Source organism: Talpa occidentalis, unplaced genomic scaffold (genome assembly GCF_014898055.3).
Source record: "Talpa occidentalis isolate TD23 unplaced genomic scaffold, MPIMG_talOcc4v2.1 talOcc4.10, whole genome shotgun sequence".
Taxonomy (NCBI): Eukaryota; Metazoa; Chordata; class Mammalia; order Eulipotyphla; family Talpidae; genus Talpa; species Talpa occidentalis.
Window position 1 is genome coordinate 24,856,401 of NW_023600993.1, and position 17,859 is coordinate 24,874,259.

A 17,859-nucleotide genomic window follows, 5' to 3' on the forward strand; every position below is an offset into this window, starting at 1 on the left:
TGAAATTCATATGGAATCACCAAAAACCCCGAATAGCCAAAGCTCTACTGAAAAAAAAAAGAAGGGAATGGAGGCATCACACTCCCAGACTTCAAACTCTACTACAAAGCCATAATCATCCAAACTGCATGGTATTGGAACAAGAACAGACATACAGACCAATGGATCGAATAGAAAATCCAGAAATAAACCCACAGATTTATGGTCAACTAATCTTTGACAAAGGAGCAAAGACTATGCATTGGAGCAAAGAAAGTTTGTTCAATAAATGGTGCTGGGAAAACTGGGTCGCTACATGCAAAAGAATGAAGCTTGACCACTACCTCACACCATACACAAAAATCAACTCAAAATGGATTAAAGAACTAGACATAAGACCTGAAACCATAAAATACATAGAAGGAAATATAGGCGAAACACTACGGGATTTGCACATCAAAGACATCTTTACAGACACATCACCCAAAGCAGTGATAGTGAAGGCAAAGATAAACAGCTGGGACTACATCAAATTAAAGAGCTTCTGCACAGCAAAAGAGACAATAACAAAAACAAAGAGAAACCCCACCAACTGGGAGAACATTTTTGCACCCAACACTAATGATAAAGGACTTATCACAAAAATCTGCAAAGAGCTGATGAGACTCAGCAACAACAAAGAAAATAATCCAGTCAAAAAATGGGCAGAAGAGCTAAAAAGAACTTCTCTGAAGAGGAAATGCAAATGGCCAACAGACATATGAAAAAATGTTCAACATCACTTGTAATCAGGGAAATGCAAATCAAAACTACCATGAGATACCATCTCACACCAGTGAGAATGGCACATATTAAAAAAAACTAGCAACAACAAATGTTGGCGAGGGTGTGGAGAAAAAGGAACTCTTCTGCACTGTTGGTGGGAGTGCAAACTGGTCCAACCACTATGGAGAGCTGTGTGGAGATTTCTGGACCTACTAAACATAGAGCTTCCATATGATCCAGCAATTCCACTCCTAGGTATTTACCCAAAGGACACAGAAACATCAATTCCAAAGAGCACCTGCACCCCTATGTTTATAGCAGCACTGTTTACAATAGCTAAGCTTTGGAAACAACCCAAATGCCCAAAAATAGATGACTGGATCAAGAAGATGTGGTACATATATACCATGGAATATTACTCAGCATTCAAAAAAGATAAACACATGCAATTTGCAGCAACATGGATGGCGCTGGAAGGGATCATGCTCAGCGAAATAAGCCAAAATGAAAAAGAAAAATACCGGATGGTCTCACTCATAGCAGGAATCTAGAAAACTTAAATAAGGTACCAAGAAAATGAGTATAAGAAAGTGAAAATCAAAATCAACAAAAAACTATGAACCAGAGACACTTTTTTGGGGGTGGGGGGCCGGAGGGGAAGGATTGGGGTCAGAATGGGGCGTTTGCAATTGTATGGGGGAATATAAAAATAAAATTTATTATTTAAAAAAAAAAAAAAAAGAATGTTGGCATGAGTGGCTGGAACAGAGGGGAGTGGTATGGAATGAGATAAATTTGTGAAGGATGTGTGTTTGCCTTTTTTGATTTGGCTGTTTTCATTTATATGCACAACATTGAATTGATCATCCTCAGTTTGTTATACCCTATCTTTGCTGTTGCATGGCTGCGCTCTTTATAACTTTTAAATACATTATTTCTCCCTTTTTCTCGAGTTTCCAATCCAGTCCCTTACCTTTCATACACTTCTATTTTGCATATTTATCTGCTGTACAGATTTTTAATTCTATACAAATGTAAATAGATAACATCTATTTACATATCTATAGCCAGGTTTGTTGATTTAAAGTTTTGAATGAATGGTATTGTACTGTAGATCTGCCTCTTCACAGTTTTCATTCAGCTGGAGTTTTTGAGATCTCTCCATGTTGCTGTATATTTCTAGTTCATTTCTCCTGCTTGCTGCATAATATTCTGTTATCTGACCCTGTACCTCTCAATTATACATTTCTCAATTTGTTTATAATTATTTACCCCATAAACAACACTTCTAAATGTATTCCACAGTGAGAGTGTCTCTGGGATGTGTCCCCAAAAGTGGGAATGGTGGGCCACAAAATAAGAACAGTGTTTAATTTCACTAAATGCTGTAGTTTGGTTTCCTGAATTCCATACCAGTGTACTCTCATCAGTAGTGTATAGTTTTCCATGTCTTTATCATCAACATAAAACTCTCCCACAGCTGTGTAATGTTATTCTCATAATACTTTGTGACACTGGCCGTTCTAACTTCATTTTCCTGAAGAAGTTTTTTTGAGTCTTCTGCTCCAAATGAAACTGGCTACTCCCCAGCACTACTGCACCACTGTCATCGGGGGTCTCCCTTCACCATCACCCTGGGGAACTCTTTTCCTTGTCTCTTGAGTTCATTGGCTTATCTGTTTTCCCTTCTCTTGTCATACTCTTCTTTTGGTGGAGCATATTCTCCAACAATTTTCTGAGATATGTGGAAATTTTGCTGAGAGTGTTTTGTGTCTGAAAATGTCTTTACTTTAACATTTAATTAAAAGTTTGGATGTAAAATATTTGGTTGCAAAGGACATAGAAACACTAATTCAAAAGGAAACCTGCACTCCTGTGTTGATTGCAGCACTATTTACAATAGTCAAGATAAGAAAACAACCCAAATTCCCCAAAATAGACAAATGAATCAAAAAGTTGTGGTATATTTGTACAATGGAATATTACTCAGCAGTCAAAAAGACAAACTCATGCCATTTGCAGCAACATGGATGGAGCTGGGAGGGATTGTGGTAGCTGAAATTAGTCAGAAGGGTCTACGGCCATACCACCCTGAACGCGCCCGATCTCGTCTGAAATTAGTCAGAAGGAAAAAGATAAATACCAGATAGTCTTACTTATATGTGGGATATAGAAAAAACCAAACAAAAGGTTAAGAAAAAGTCAGAACTAGTAAACTGACCACAGAACTGAGTGTACAGTAAAGGAGGGGGTGAAAAATTTGGCATAAAAAAGGAAGGACGAAAAGGAAATATGGTGATGGTTCATGGGCGATACTGTGATGGGAGAAATATGGGGATTAGAGCGATATAAGAAAAAAATTAAAAAGGATAAAGCACACAAAATATTTTTGGCTGCAAATTATTTTCTTCACAATTCTAATGGAATTGCATATTGCATTCTAGTTTGCATTATTGCTGTGGAGAATTTAGTGCTATTCTAATTCTTGATGCTATGTCTTACAATTTTTTCCTCTCTGCTCAGTAACTTCAGCATCTTCTCTTTGTCCCTGTGTTCTTAATCGTTTAAGTGATGAGTCTTGGAATGAGTTTATTAATTAAAATTTTTTTTTATATTTTTACATCATAGTTCATTTTTACACAATGTATGCATTTTCATCTTGGTTATAGTCCCCGTAAGATTTCCACCACCTTTGTTTTGATCCTACTCCCATCTCCCCCCTTAATGTGTCTCTGGTTTATAGTTGCCTGTTGATTTTGATTTTTAGTTTATTATAATTAATGAATTTATCTTTATCTCTTGCATTGAGTACTCAGTGAAGCTTTCTATTTGGAAATACAAATTTTTCAATGCTGAGATATTTTCTTGAATTATTTAATTGATGATTTCTTTCCATCTATGTTCTCTGTTCCTGTAGTACCTGCTGAATGAATGGAGTTGAGCCTCTTTTCTATATATTTGTCCTTTTAATGTATTTTCTGGGAGATTTCATCAACTTCATCTGCTAACATTGCAAATGTTTTTTTTTTTTTTTTTTTAAGATTTGTTTATTTATTTATACAAGCACTGGGTACAGTCAGAAGTGTGGGAGGGTGAGAGAATTCACCAGAGCCAGAGCGGGGAGCAGAATAGGCAGACTGACGAAGTACACTGCTGAGGGGAGCAGCGGGTAGCAGGAGAGGTCTGCGCGCCATGTGGGACCCTCACCAGTGGCCGGGGATCAAACTGGCGCTGCAGAGGCTGCAGGCAGCTTCGCAAAACAGCGCTCAACTGCTGCTGCGCCACCGGGGAGGCCCTGCAAGTGTTTGTTTTTTAAAAATCACTTTTGTTTTCATATTTTAATTTCCAAAGGGCAATCCCCTCCCCCACCAATAGCTTGGAATGAATCCTCATCCTAGTTTATAGATTTTTTTTTTTACAGATTTATTTTATTTATGCATGTAAGAGTTGGGGTATAGGCCAGAGTTGTGGGGAGTGAGATGATTCACCAGAGACAAAGTGGGGATAGGAATAGGCAGATCTACTGAAATACACTGCTGAGGGGAGCAGCTGGTGAGCAGGAGAGGTCTGCTGTGCCATGTGGGTTACTTAACTCCCTGGCAGGGCATGGAACTCGTCCTGCTGTGGCTGTGGATTGCTTCATAGTGCTGAGACTTAAGTCCTTGCACAGATAGTCCTTTTTCTGAAGATATTAATACTATTTTTAAGGTTTTACTTCCTTCTGCTTAGCCTCTGCTTTCACCCAACCCATGTGTTTATTTTTTATTTTAGAAGCTTTCCTCGAATACCTTTTTATCTTAGGTTGCCTATTGGTGAATAAGAGGAATATCAAAAGCTCCCCTGGAATTCTGTGTTGCAGTTCATGGCTTTTACCACAGAGAGCAGACTGTACAGTTCCACTCAGGAACTCCTGATACCTGTATTTTTAGGCTGGCTAGATTCCTTTGAAAGGGTGTTTTAGTCTGCTGGTTGGAGGATTATCCTGCTTGACAGTTTTCTGGGAACTGAGGCAGGTTGAGCAGTCTGGAGGAGCGTGGCGTTTCAACAGTCAGTGAGGATCTTTTAGTTCTTGCTTACGTTTTTGGTACTGAAGTTTGTCCCTCAGTTGTCCCTTGTGTGCCTCATCCAAAGAGTGCACTTTATTCTCTTTAGAACACTGCTTCTCAAAGTATGAACTGTATGCACTTAAGAGTCACTGAGACCCTTTTGTGGGGTCAGCAAGACTAAAACCATTTTCATAATAATACCAAGACTTTATTTACCTTTTCTACTCTCATGCTTTTGTTAGGTGGGCGTTTTTCCAGAAGCTCCATGATGTATGATATTGCAAGAGGCTGAATTCAGAAGCAGGAAGGAGACCAACTATTTCACATTAAGCCAAATATTAAGGATTTGAAAAATGTAAAACTGCCAGTCTTCTCATGAAATTTTTTTATTTAGAGAATAGAGTTTTCCATAAAGTATGTTATTTATATCAATGTATAATTACCACTATTTAAAAAATATCTAAAAATGACCCATTTTAATTTTTCATGACAAATAAAAATATATATCATCCTCATAAGATCTCTTTGGCAGTTTTAAAGTAGTCCTAAATTAAAAATTTGAGAACTGCTTATGTAGAGAATGATAGAGGAAATTGGGGAGAGATCTGAGGATTCTAACTTCTTTTTCAACATAAAATCCATTTGCTTTCTGGCTCTTTTATCCTTTCCTTTCAGGGATTTCTGTAGTATAGACAGCAAAGTGGAGAGCCAGAGAGGGCCTGTGTCCCTGAAGACGTGGTTAAGCTGATAAATCAACCAGCTTCGAAGCTGATCTACCTCTAGAGTGCTTCTTCTTATGTGAGATAATAATTTTTCTTTGGTTTGAGATGGTTGCTAATTACAGCTGAAAACTTAATGGAGGCCAAAAGAGGAGAGAATTTCAGGAAAAGAGGAGTGACTGACTCTAGGTGATGGGCACTGAAAGTCGTCCCTGGATTTGGCTACATGGAAGTCATGGGTGACCTTGAGACGTCATTGACAGCAATGCAGTGGTGGTGCAGAGTAGATTAGCATGGCTTCTGGCACCCCCTCTCCTGCTGCTTTTGTCTTTTGTCTTTTTCTTCATCTCCATCTCCTTTATTTTCCTTCTCTAGCAGACCACAGCATGGTGGGGTTCCCTTCAGCTTAGTCTAGACTTTTCTTTCTATACTCTTCCTTGTTGTCATATTACCATTGGTCTAAATTCATTTCATGCTGGCATCGCTCTAGAAGTATATTTCCAGCCCAGATTGCTCTCTGCATTCCATATTCCCATATCCAACTGCTCACCTGAAATTTCCAGTTGAATATTTCTAGACATGTCAGATATAACTCACCCATCGCAGATGTCTTAATGTGCTTGCACCTGGCCTGCTCCCTTCCCTGAGCTTCTCTCTCTCAGTTCACAGAACTGCTACTCACTCTGCTGCTTGAGCCAGCATCTAAAATGAGCCAGAGGCAGAAGCATATTCTCGATTGTCCTCTTTTTTCCCATTGCCTGTATTTAAGCCTTTAGGAAACTTTGTCAATTCAATCTGCAGAATACAAGAGTCCAATATTCTCTTTTTGTCCAATACCATCTTCCTGGTGATATCACTAACATTTCTTGCCTGCATTATTATTGCAATAGTCTCCTGGCTGACCCTGCTGCTATTCTTGCTCTGTTTCTATTCTTCTCCACTCAGCAGTCAGACAGAATTTCTAAGGGAATTCAATGTAGATCATGTGGCTCTTCCTACTTTAAGTTCTTCAATTGTGTTGGTCTCTACAATGAATTCAGACCCCTGTCCATGACCTATAAGGCCCTTCACACTCTGGACCCTGCCATTTTTTGCAGTCTTACTTTGCTTGGCCTTGTCCCTGTAGCCTCAGCCTAGCAATATTGATCTTTCCATTCTCAATATGCTTACTCTTCTTCGGATGCTCTTCTTGTCCCTCACTGCTTGGCCAGCTACTCCTCTTTTTATCTTGGCACAAATGTCATTTCTTCAGCCAGGCATTTCCATCTATTTTACCTAAAGGCAGTTTCCTATGGGATATTCTCCTTCTCAGTTCTTTGTTTTGAGTGCTTGCTTTCTTTTTGTTTCATAGCATGTATAACACTCTGGAGTCATTATATAAAACTCTATATATTCTGTGTTTTGTCTCATACCTAGATGCTCTCGGATGAAAGTGGTTCTCATTGTGGTCTTGGCTCCCTTATAGAGGGGCCAGGAATTTGTATCTTAGAAGAGTTTAGTAACTCTTAGTAACTGATGGAAAATATATCAGGAAAACACCGGTGACTTCACTCACTCTTGGAACTCCAGAATAATTATTTTTGAACTTTCCCCACTGAATCCATTAGAGATTTATTTAATAATGTTAGATCCTTTCAAATATTCAGTCTTTTGTCTTGGATTTACTGGGCATGTTACTGAACCGAATGTCTTGTGACTCCCCATTCTGATTTTTAATAACAGTGAATCGATAACTTTGTTCCCATTCTTTGAGGTCCGCAGTTGAAGTGTATCTGAGGGGTTCCCTGAGGGCAGGCAGAGAAAAGAGGGCCCCAATACTGGTATTTCCAGCTTTTGCTGGAAACGGGCAAGTATGGGTGATCAGTGCTTGTGGAGGTGAGTTGATCAGTAGAGAGTCGTGTGATGACACACCCAAGTGCATTTGGACCCCGGGTGTCCACTTCCCCTTCTGGCATCTTAGCAGAGCAGTGTACATGCTTATTTCCAACAGAATTTTGGGAGATGGAGCTTTCAGGGCATCTCTGTGTTGGGATATCATGGAAAGCAAAATCAAAAACAAGGAGACAGGAAAATTCTACATTCTCTTCTGTTTTCTCTTTAGCAACATTATGGGGAAGATGAGGGAAATGTCTTTGGAGATGCTAAGCCAGGAGGAGGTGACAGGAAGTGTGGCATCAGGCTCTGTGGGCACCCAAGCCAGCACTTTGCTTCCCTGCATCACTTACTGACTGTAGTTATCATTTGGCTGGGTGCGTGGTGCTAAGGATTGTACATTCCAGGATGAACCAGGTCCTTTGCCCCAGAGCCAGTCTCTGGAAGAGGGGCAGCTGCGAGCTGCTAGCAACAGATACTCACGGTGGTGGGGGCAAGGGTGTGCTCACATAGGAAAACGGATCTGGGTCAGGTACGCACACCTCCATGACAGTACCTGTCCTGGGAGATATCCCTCAAAGCCAGTTTTACCTTTCCTTCTACATCCTGCGAAGGTCTTTCAGGACCAGCCAGCTAGAGTTCTCGGTCATCGCACTAGTTGTTTACTTACCTGTTTCCCCGCCAAGCAGAGCTTTCTGCAGCGGGGAGCCTGGCCTCCCCTCTGGTGCCTTTCAGGCCCAAAGGCAGGCATTCTCCTTGGTGCAGCGCAGGTAAGTGCAACATCCCCTGGATTCCCTGCTCAGTGATTCTTGTTCTTTGTGCCTTCACTGTTGCCCTCTGATCACTTAACAGCTCATGTCAAGGTCATTGACTAAATCATGACTTTGATGAGCCACATGTGAAAATGAAGCAATACTCAGTAAAGCTGAGAGTTCAGTATTGTGTTCTGGTTATATATGCCTTTAAGATGTTTATTTAAAACAAATTGCATGGGAAATTTCTTCTCCCTACCCCTGAAATGGCACCGTGGAAGACAGTTTTGCTGTGCTTCTCTTGGAGAGAGAAGAAACCTAGGAGATCTTACAGCCGGGTAATTATTTCCATCAGCAGGAAATCAGTACTCTGTCTAAAGTGAACAGGTACTGGGAGAGCCTGATGGTTTAATTTCCTTTAAATGCCATTTGCATGTGTTTTGTGCTGTGAGGATCTCTTTGGGCATTAGGGAATGAAAGAGAAGTCAATAGAGAGAAGGGAATGAAGTGACAGACTCAGAAGGCTGGGAATAGCTGATATTTAAGAGATAGAATTCAGTGTTTATTGAAAACTGTGTGGGAGCCCAGGGAGCAGGCGCAACCTGACAGCCTTGCCCTCCACGCTAGGCTTCTGAGGCATGGAGAAACCAGCAGGACCCAGGATGTGTCAGTCCCTGGAGACACACTGTGGACATCTCACCTTGCCTGTCAGAAAAACAACTTTTGAAGCTGAGTCAACTTTTCCTGGCTGCCTCGCAGGGTTCCGCCGCTGCAGGGTGGTAAATGAGTGAGCATGCCCAGCAGACTGACAAAATGAGGGACTTTCAGGGCCACATGTCATTTATCTCATGTAACTGACACTTCAGTGTAAGGAAGAGGTAAGATGAGCCCTCTGGGAGCTTCTAGACTCCCCCAATGTTCTCTTTCCCTTTGCTGGCCCATGGGTGTCTTCTGTCCATACTTAATCCCTCCATCTTCAAGACTGCTTTTAGAGTTGGCTTCAATTTTAAAATAAGATTCAAATGTGTTGGGCCTCCCTGGTGGTGCAAGGGGTTAAGCACGGCACTATGACAATCTGAAACCTCTGCAGCACAAGTTCAATCCCCAGCCCGCCAAGGAGCAACCCACATGGCAAAGCAGACCTCTCCTGTCTTGCCCGCTGCCCCCCTCAGCAGTGTATTTCAGTCAGTCTGCCTGTTCTGTTCCCCACTCTGTCTCTGGTGAATCTTCTCATGGCCCCCCACCCCCCGCATCTCTGGCCTGTACCCCAGCTCTTGTATGCATAAATAAATAAATTTTAAAAAAAGATTCAAATGTGTTAAGCACCTCTACATGAGAGGTCCTTGACCAGTCACTGGTGACCGGGGATCACAGGCTTACAGGTGAGACAGACACATGAATAGCAGATGTGGGCATGTGACATGTGCTATCAACAATGAAGAGGCTCGGGGTAGAGTCAGGCAGTCTAGTGAGTTTGACAGGTGACCATGTAGGGTTAGGACTTTCTGGCAAGAGGGAACATTCTGTTTAAAGGCTTGGAAGTCTGCACAATGTTACAGTTCAAGGCTGTCCAAGCAGTTTGCTGTGCTAAAGAAGGAAGTCGGTGTGTATGGACTTGGCTTGAGCTGAGGATATGGCTGAAGAAACCCTGTCATAAAAGGCCTGAAGAAGATCAACCATATGAAATGGCAAAGATCCAATGAGACTGAGGTTGTGAAGTTTTTCAATTATAATTGCCGGAGTGGAGGTGATAATGAGTTAAAACCCTCAATAATGGAGGTTCTGGAGTCAAAGCATTAGTGGCTAGATTTTGGGCAAAGGAGCTTCCCTATTCCTAGTGTAGGCTGAGTCTCAATAAATCTGAAATATACCAGTGTTGACTAGTTGCCATATATTTTTACTGAACACTATTCAGCACTCAGAACAATGTATGCAACAGCGAAATACCTGTGCCCCAGGTCATGGAATCCTGTGATTCTTTTTGGGACAGAACTTCTCTGTGCTGTCTTTATTGCAGGACTAACTCCCCACCACAGCTGATTTGACACAAGCCTTTAGGATTTAGTAATTCATTCATTCCTAAATTCATTCATTCTTTAATCCTAGTCCTCCAGGAATCCCACGGCATAAACTCAATAGAGGTTTGATGACTGAATGAGTAGAACATACAAATAATTTGTGACCACAGATGGGGAGTATCATTTGTGAGTCTAATATGAATAATACCTTGCGAAATTCAGGGATGTGAGGGTTGACCAAGGTCAAGCAAAATAGAATTACTCTTGCTTCTTTCCTGAATGGTTTGTGACCTTAGAAAGTCCTTGGCTGAAATAAGCCTCTTTTCAGCATGTATAAGAGATTTGGATCAGCGCTTTCATAATATCCCTTCTAGTTCAAATATACTAATATTTTCAGTCTACAGGTAGGAATCTCTGAAATTTGGGATTAAAAACCACAAAAAAGTGGGAGCCCTGAGAGTGTGGAAAGATACAAAAGACCCAGAAGAGTAGCTGGACCTTGGAATTGACTTCTACCTTGCTAAGAAAGTTCTATGTTGTAAAATGTTGTCAGGAAAATCTACTGTCTACTCTGGGGTGCTATGGCAATTAATTAGTTAACATTTGTGAGGTACAAAAGGAATAAAAAGTACTGCCTGTAAAAAGTCATATAAATGCTAAGTGTTATTGTTTGCATTCTGATTCTCCCTGTTCGATTTTCGCCTCATATCAGAGTAGTCATAACAGCATCAGTTGGGGCTCCTCTGGCTAATTACGCTGCCAATAAAAGGGGAAAAGATTCCTTTTAAAATTTCCATTTTAATTTCTCTCTGTCTATGACCTCCTCCTCCTTCCCCCAGTGCGTTGTTCAGAGTTGCTAATAACTCAGGGGTCAGTAAAAGTTAGCACCTCTGTTTTCTCTCCGTACTCAACGCAGCCTGTGAGAGACAGACAGCGTGTTTCATAAGTTAGCAAGGGCCTCTTGTGCTTGCTAGGCAAAAGCTATGGAGGAAACAAGTAAATGCCCCAGGCAGATCTCTTCCTTCCAGGAGCTTCTGTGCAGGGATGGTGGAGACCTGCCTCCTCTATTGACACAGGTAACCACTATTCAGGGCAGATGTGACCAGTTTGGTGAGGGCAAGGCTGTGGCCTTCTCAAGCAGTCATAGAGTAATTATGGGATAATTGATACAGATGCAGATTTCTCTGTGATCAGGTACCTATTGCCATGATAACATCATGATAACATACCACTCTCAAATGCAGTGACTTTAAACAATGAATATTTAGGAAGCTGCAGATTGTTGGTTCAGACCTGGCTTATCTGGGTGGGTTCTCTGGCCTAAGCGGGTGTGCGCTCAAGTCTGGGAGTTAGCTGGCTATTGGCCGGTGCAGGCGATCCTGGGGATGGATGGCTGGGGGCTCCTCAGCTCTGCTCCACTGCCTGCTGGCCTCCTGTTGGCTGGCCTGAATGTATCATTCTTAGGATGCTGCAGAAGCACAAGGAGGAGAGGAGAATCCACAAGGCCGCCTTGAGATCTAGTTTAGAAGTTAGCCAAAGGAAGTCATGTGGCCATGCCCAGATTTGAGGGGGTGGTGGGGTACAGACTGCTTTAGTGGGAGGGACTGTAAAATCACATAGCAAAGGGCAGCATACAGGCAGGGGTGAGGACTCGGGGCTGCAAATGCTCTCAATCTGTCTCAACCTACCTCAGCTCTGGGCTTTCTAAATCCTTGTGGGTCAGGATGTTTGCACTTTTTAATCAGTCCCTGGGCTATTCTGATGCTTAGTGACGTCTGGAAACAACTGGACATAAGCATTGAGCAGCAGAATAGGAGAGTCCTGGCTGCCAACTGCTCTTCACCCCTGCTGCCCCTTGGCTATGGGTGAAGCTGTGTGCACTGTGACTTCTGAGGGGAGAGGTCCAGGCGATTGGGCCCCCACATAGGATCTGTGGAGCTTGGTCAGGAGTGCTGACAGGCTGGACGGGGCTTCAGGAGGAGGTGGGGGATGGCAAGAACAAAATTTTAGAGGCACTGGAGCTAAAACGTGTGGTGTGGGTGGAGGACAGTGTTCAGGAGAGAACCTGAAAAGGTGCCCCAAACCCAGAATGTGGTGTGCCTGTAGCAGCTGGGACTCAGGGGTCTAGGCAGTGAACCAACTGTGTGGTTCTCTCTTGGGGGAGGCCTGATAATGGAATCAGTGCAGAGCATGAATAAAGAGGACCAAGTACTAAAATGGGTGGAGTCCACGACTTCTCTGGTGACTTTTGTGTAGTGCAAGGTCCTCGGGTTAGTAATTCAGCATCCTTTTAAACATAGGCGTCAAAACTCTGGGTTTGTTTCCATGTGATGTCTTTTCCACTTTGCACTTTCCATTCTGCCAGCTAAGGGCTGCTGAGGACAGAAAAGCCTGAGGTCAGGAAAAGGAACGTGGGTTGCTAATTCTTGTTTCCTGTGACTTCATTGTATATGTTCACTATCCCTAACTTGGTCATGAAGCCACAGTTTCCATGGGTTTAGGGTGCAGGGGAGGGAGAAGAGATAAAGGGCACGGGAACATGCTACTTGGCTGCTGCTGGTGTGGAGTGGCTAGTGTTTTTTCTTACTCTTTTTGGGACTCTGCAGGTTCCACAGAGACTCCCTATCTGAGGGTGGGTGCAAGAGCCTTTTAAAGGAAGGTGGATGGGGCAGGAGAGGGAGCCAAGCAGAGGTGTGACTTCAGGCAAAATCCCGTAGAGTATCAGCAAATCGACCACAAGGGTGCACTCTGGAGTGTAGATTGCTCCTCTGTTCTGAATTGAAGTCAGGGAGCTGGGCCTTCATACTTCTCTGCTCCCCAGACAGCACAGTGAGGTGTGCAGGGGCAGAAACTCCCAGAAAATTGCAGCGACTACTTCTGCAGGCAAAGCAGCTCCAGGGCGGAACTCCACGGAGGGTTGTGTCTGCAGGCTGTTAGGAGTGAAGCTCATGGAAGCTGGGAGAGGGGTGGGCAGAAATGGGGAAAGGGAGACAAGGACATTGGTGATGGGCTGACAGTATCTCTTGCCCCCCCACCCCTTTCCTGAGCACCTCAATGCGGTGCTGGACCCTCAGCCAGCTCTCAGCTTTCTTCCTCGGCCCCCAGGCATCTGTCAAGCCCCCTATTTTTCTCTGCTGAGATCTCTTTGCTCCTGTCAGGTCCCTCTTGGACAGGTCTGAGAACCCCATGCCTGCTCTCTCTTTCTTGAAAACTTCCTGCTGGCCCCAGGTCACACTGACTCATGGCTTTTCTGTTCTGGCATCTCCGGGAGTAAGGGCCCCGTAGCCAGCCCTCCTCCCTCACCTTGGCTGTCGCTGCTAGCCGACCTGTTCCTTGGCTGGGCGTGGTTCAAGCAGGAGTCAGCAGCAGTCCACCGTGGCCCCAGATTGTGGAGGGCACACCCCAGGGAGTCACAGCACCTCTCTCTCCAAAGGAATCCTCCAACGCTGCCCCCAACAGTCAACACCCTGCCCTTTCATTGGAGACTCTTATAATGTTGAGTTTATTTATTTTTGCTATCTCCTAAATTCTGTGGATGTTTTACTGTCTCCTTAGGAATGTGCCTCAGGGTAACCTTCCATTTCCTATATCCCATTGCACTGATTTCCTGTGACTTTCTGAAGGAGGGATGTTTGGTTGAGTCCACAAGTGTGTGTGGAGTGCTGGTCGCCCTGGGCCCTGGGGAAGCAGGAGGAGCCAGAGTGGGGGCTCCAGTCCTGAGGGCCCCAGGTGCTGAAGCTTCACCTTCCTTGCCGTTCACCAGCTCTGACAAGCCAATTTGTCAGGAAGCTCTTTGAACACATGGCAGAGCCCCAAGTCTTTCCTATTTGTCTTTGTTTGCAGGGGAGAGGATTTGCACCCTGTGAAAACCGAAATGAGTGAATGAAAGAAGCTGGTTTGGAAATGGATTTCATTTTTCACCCCATGAGGTCAAGATATTAAAAGAAGAAAGTCTCAGTATCCTTACAGAACAGCCCCAGAGGAGTCCCAGAGATGTTTCTGCATGTCTCCATATGTTTCACTGGGAAGGAAATGGACACAATCCTCGCCCCCACCATGCTCACTCTAGTTGTGGTCTAAGGATGGAGGAGAGTGAGGCACCAGTGTGGGGTGAGGGGTGCGGTGGAAAGGAAGCTGTGGGGCCTTTGGTGGGTACACAGGCCATTGTCCTGAGAGTTTGTGTTCTCTGTGGTGGGGTGACCCTTTGCAACTTCCAGTAAGAGCCACAGGGTCTCAGCTCCTGCCTGGAGCCACCCTGGACCCTGCTTTAGGGCTTTGCATTGTGCCTTGTAATTGCAGAGAGTGGTGGTGTGGAGGCCTTTGGAGTCTGCCTGCGCTAAGTCCCATTCAGCTCTGTAGTCTTAAACATCTGCATTAGCCTCTCTGAATCTGTTTTCTTGTTTGTAAAATGGGGGCGGCCATGACTATTTTACAGGATTTAGTAAAGATTAAATGAGGTGTCATGGGAATAAAGCCCCAGAGCTGATAGAGTCCACAAATATCCATTTTCCCCTAGTCTTGCTGGTGGTATGCTCTTGGGTTTGGAGGGAAAGGTTAGAACCACCTACTTCCTCTACGGAGCAACCACAATCTATGATGTGGGCCTGGGTGGACTCAATTGTGGAAAAGGCAGCCCTTTTTGGCAGTTGCGGTAACTCCAGATGTCTGGATTCTATGGCAGGAGGGAACTCAGGGTCTATGCTGTGCAACACTCAGGTTGAGCGTGTGGGGGTAAAGGACCCCCAGAGAGCTGAAGTGACTTCCCCAGGGCCCCTCAGCTGAGGATGGTAGATCTGGGACCAGATCCTTTGCCCTCTGTCTCTGTATTGGCCCAGGGTTCACTTGTCAGGAGAGAAGAGCATGTGCTTGTGGCACAATACTTGGCATGGGGTGCAGTTTGAACCCTCTCCTTACCCCATAAGGTCTTCTCTAACATGGAGGCAGTGGTCAATTTCCAAGCCAGGTACCTCAACCTGCACATCACACAGCAAGTTCTCCTGCTCTCCTGACACCAAGTTAGGTGGCTCTGAGGGCTATCCTGGGGTTCCTGTACAAAACTTGAATGCTTATTTCTTTGTCACTTGCCCCAGACTATGAAGGTGGAGTCTGGGCCTTCTTCCTTGTGTGTTTAGAGCCGTCTGTCCACCTTGCCACCTAGCAGGCCTCAGTGACTGAGGGTGAATCACTAGGTCAATTGGGTTCATTCTGTTCTTGCTCCTTCCTGGCATTGAGGGGGTCCCAGCTTGAGCACCTCCCTTACCCAAGAAGACTCCCTAGTCTTTTGGGGGAGGCAATAGGAACTCTGATGGCTTCTGGTCTAACTTAGTAGAGCTTCATAACTTCTCTAACCTGATCCCTATTCTCTCCCCGAAACCTAGAGAATGACCCATGTTGATAAAAGTTGCACTCACCACGACAGAGTTCTCTGTCTCAAATTACAAGCCAACTCGAATTCCTCCAGGCTTTGGGTAGCATCTTCTACTGGGCTGTCTCCCATGGGCCTCTCCACACTGATCTCCACTTAGCATCCATGCTGTGAGCACCCACTCTGTGCTGTGGCTGGGTCTCTGTGCAGGGAAGGAGATGGGCTAGCAGCTAAGAGCTGGGTCAGCCTTGGCTTTCCCAGGCCTGGGGGAGGATCCATTCCCTGCACTAAGCAGAGCAGGAAGATTTAGCTGGGCCACTGCCTCTTCCCCTAGGAGGCAGCTAGCAAAGGTTGGGTGACATGAATGCACTGCAGTGATGCCATAGAAATGGACAAGGCACACAACTCCAAAATGAATTTTGTGCAAGAAAACAACACAGATACTATTAGACTTGTGGGGGGGGGGTCAGGGGACAGAGGGACTGAGGAGAGGAAGAGGAATAAGATGAAACCCTGGGGAGGGACAGAGAAGCAGAGATGTAGTTATTAAAGTCTAAATAGCATGCAAATCACTCTGTGGCTTTTTCTTAAAACCACATTTTATTTGAAACTCACAAACTTCTGGTTCTAATTGCTTTATTGGTTATATTTGTCCTTGCTGAGAAATTTTGAAAATGAGACTAAATTCTCCGGTAATGATATTTTGCAGTTGCTGTGATCATATTTTCACTCAGGGTAACGAATAGGCTCAGAGTGCGGGTGGCCGGTGGGCTGCTCAAGACCCATGGAAGTCAGGGCAGGAACCATGACTCAGGAAAACACGCTGTTGTTCATGTGAGGGCAGCGCTTGCGGCTTAGTCCAAGTCCCTTCTTCCGCCCCCACCCCCTCATTTATTCATCAAACATGGAGCATCTACTGATCATCAGCTGGGCCACACAGATGAACAAGACAGATCGAGTCCATCTCTACCCAGGAGAGACATAGTGGGGCTTCATTTATTTGTTCAATGAACACTCACAGAATGCCTGGAAACAACAGTCCCTGTGCTAGGCATTGGGAACCAGGGGTGAACAAGAGAGGTATTTCCTAGCTTTCATGTGGGTCAGGTAACAGTCTGGTGGGGAGAGATGTCAAGCAGAGTTCATAAAGTGAAAATATGACACAGTGTGAAGGCTGCTCGGTGGTCCAGTCCACATGGGTGTCTTTCCTCATTGACTCAAGTTTCATGAATAAGTACAACCGGAGTCATATAAATGTACATGTATGTATAGGAATAATTATGGATGTGTGTGTAAAAAAAGGAGAGTATGTATTTACTTTCTTCATTCCCAAGAAGGGACAGCTTCCCATGGGGGGAAAAAAGCTCAACTAAATGCCCTACACTTTTGGCAGCCATTTGTTCTTACCACCAAGAAAACCCAAGGGGTCGGTGATGGGTATAGGGAGCAGATTTAATGTGGGTTTTCGAGTTGCTGTGGTTGGAAAAACAAAGGCCAGCTGGGGCAGAGGCAATCCCAGCCATGTTGGCACTCCTGCTCCTATTGATTTAAGGGGCTTGTTACATTCCAGCCCTTGCATAGAAAGCTGAGCCCTGTGCCTGCTGGGACAGAGTTCTGACATTTTATTTCATAAGGTACATAGGAAGAGCCATTCACATAATTTGTTCTCCAATATCTATGGCACAGTGGTCCAACCTGTGCATCTGGGATACTGACACAGCTCTTCCCAAACACCCGTAGTAACAAATGGAAGGTCTCTAAGATCCCAGGATCCTGCTCATCTCCCATGACCCCTGCACACCAGTTGGAGCAGGCTTGAGACCAAAGACCTTTTTGGTTTTAACTCAGTAGTCAAGCCTCTTCTTCCTTCCCCTGTAAACAGTGCTGATCTCACAAGGTTTTATGAACATTTAATGACACATGCCTCATAAAAGATATTTTATAATCAGTAAGTCGCTGAACTTATTGCTGCTCTTGAGTATCATAGTTTCACTTCTGCCAACATAGAATGCTTAGGGGATGTGTGGCAGGTGATGTTTTCCGAACAAGGACCAATAGCATCTCCCATCTCATATATGTCTCTTCAATGTGACCATATCACTGCCCCCTCCCGAAGTGCCATCTATTTTCTTCTTGACCCTGCTTGACTCTGACTGCCATGACCATTGGAATATGGCAGGGTTAGCCCTTATCCAACCCGCAGTTTCTGCCTCCTGTCTCATAGGGCCACTGCCCTATAAGAGGTGTGAGAATCCTGAGGCTGCCTAGCAATGTGCCTTGTGGAGAGAAAGGCCAAGGAGAAGAAAGGCAGTAAGACATCAAGTGAAGAAGTCATCTTGGATG

At 44.4% G+C, this 17,859-nt stretch overlaps 1 long non-coding RNA gene across 1 annotated transcript in view; it reads left to right on the top strand.

Moving 5' to 3' along the window:
* LOC129145453 (uncharacterized) overlaps nucleotides 1–15,948 on the top strand; it is a 58,730-nt gene extending 42,782 nt beyond the window's left edge. Inside the window, exon 4 of the long non-coding RNA XR_008551003.1 lies at nucleotides 13,995–15,948. This is a non-coding gene — a long non-coding RNA (uncharacterized LOC129145453). The remainder of the gene's footprint in view (nucleotides 1–13,994) is intronic.
* Nucleotides 15,949–17,859: the final 1,911 nt, after the last annotated feature.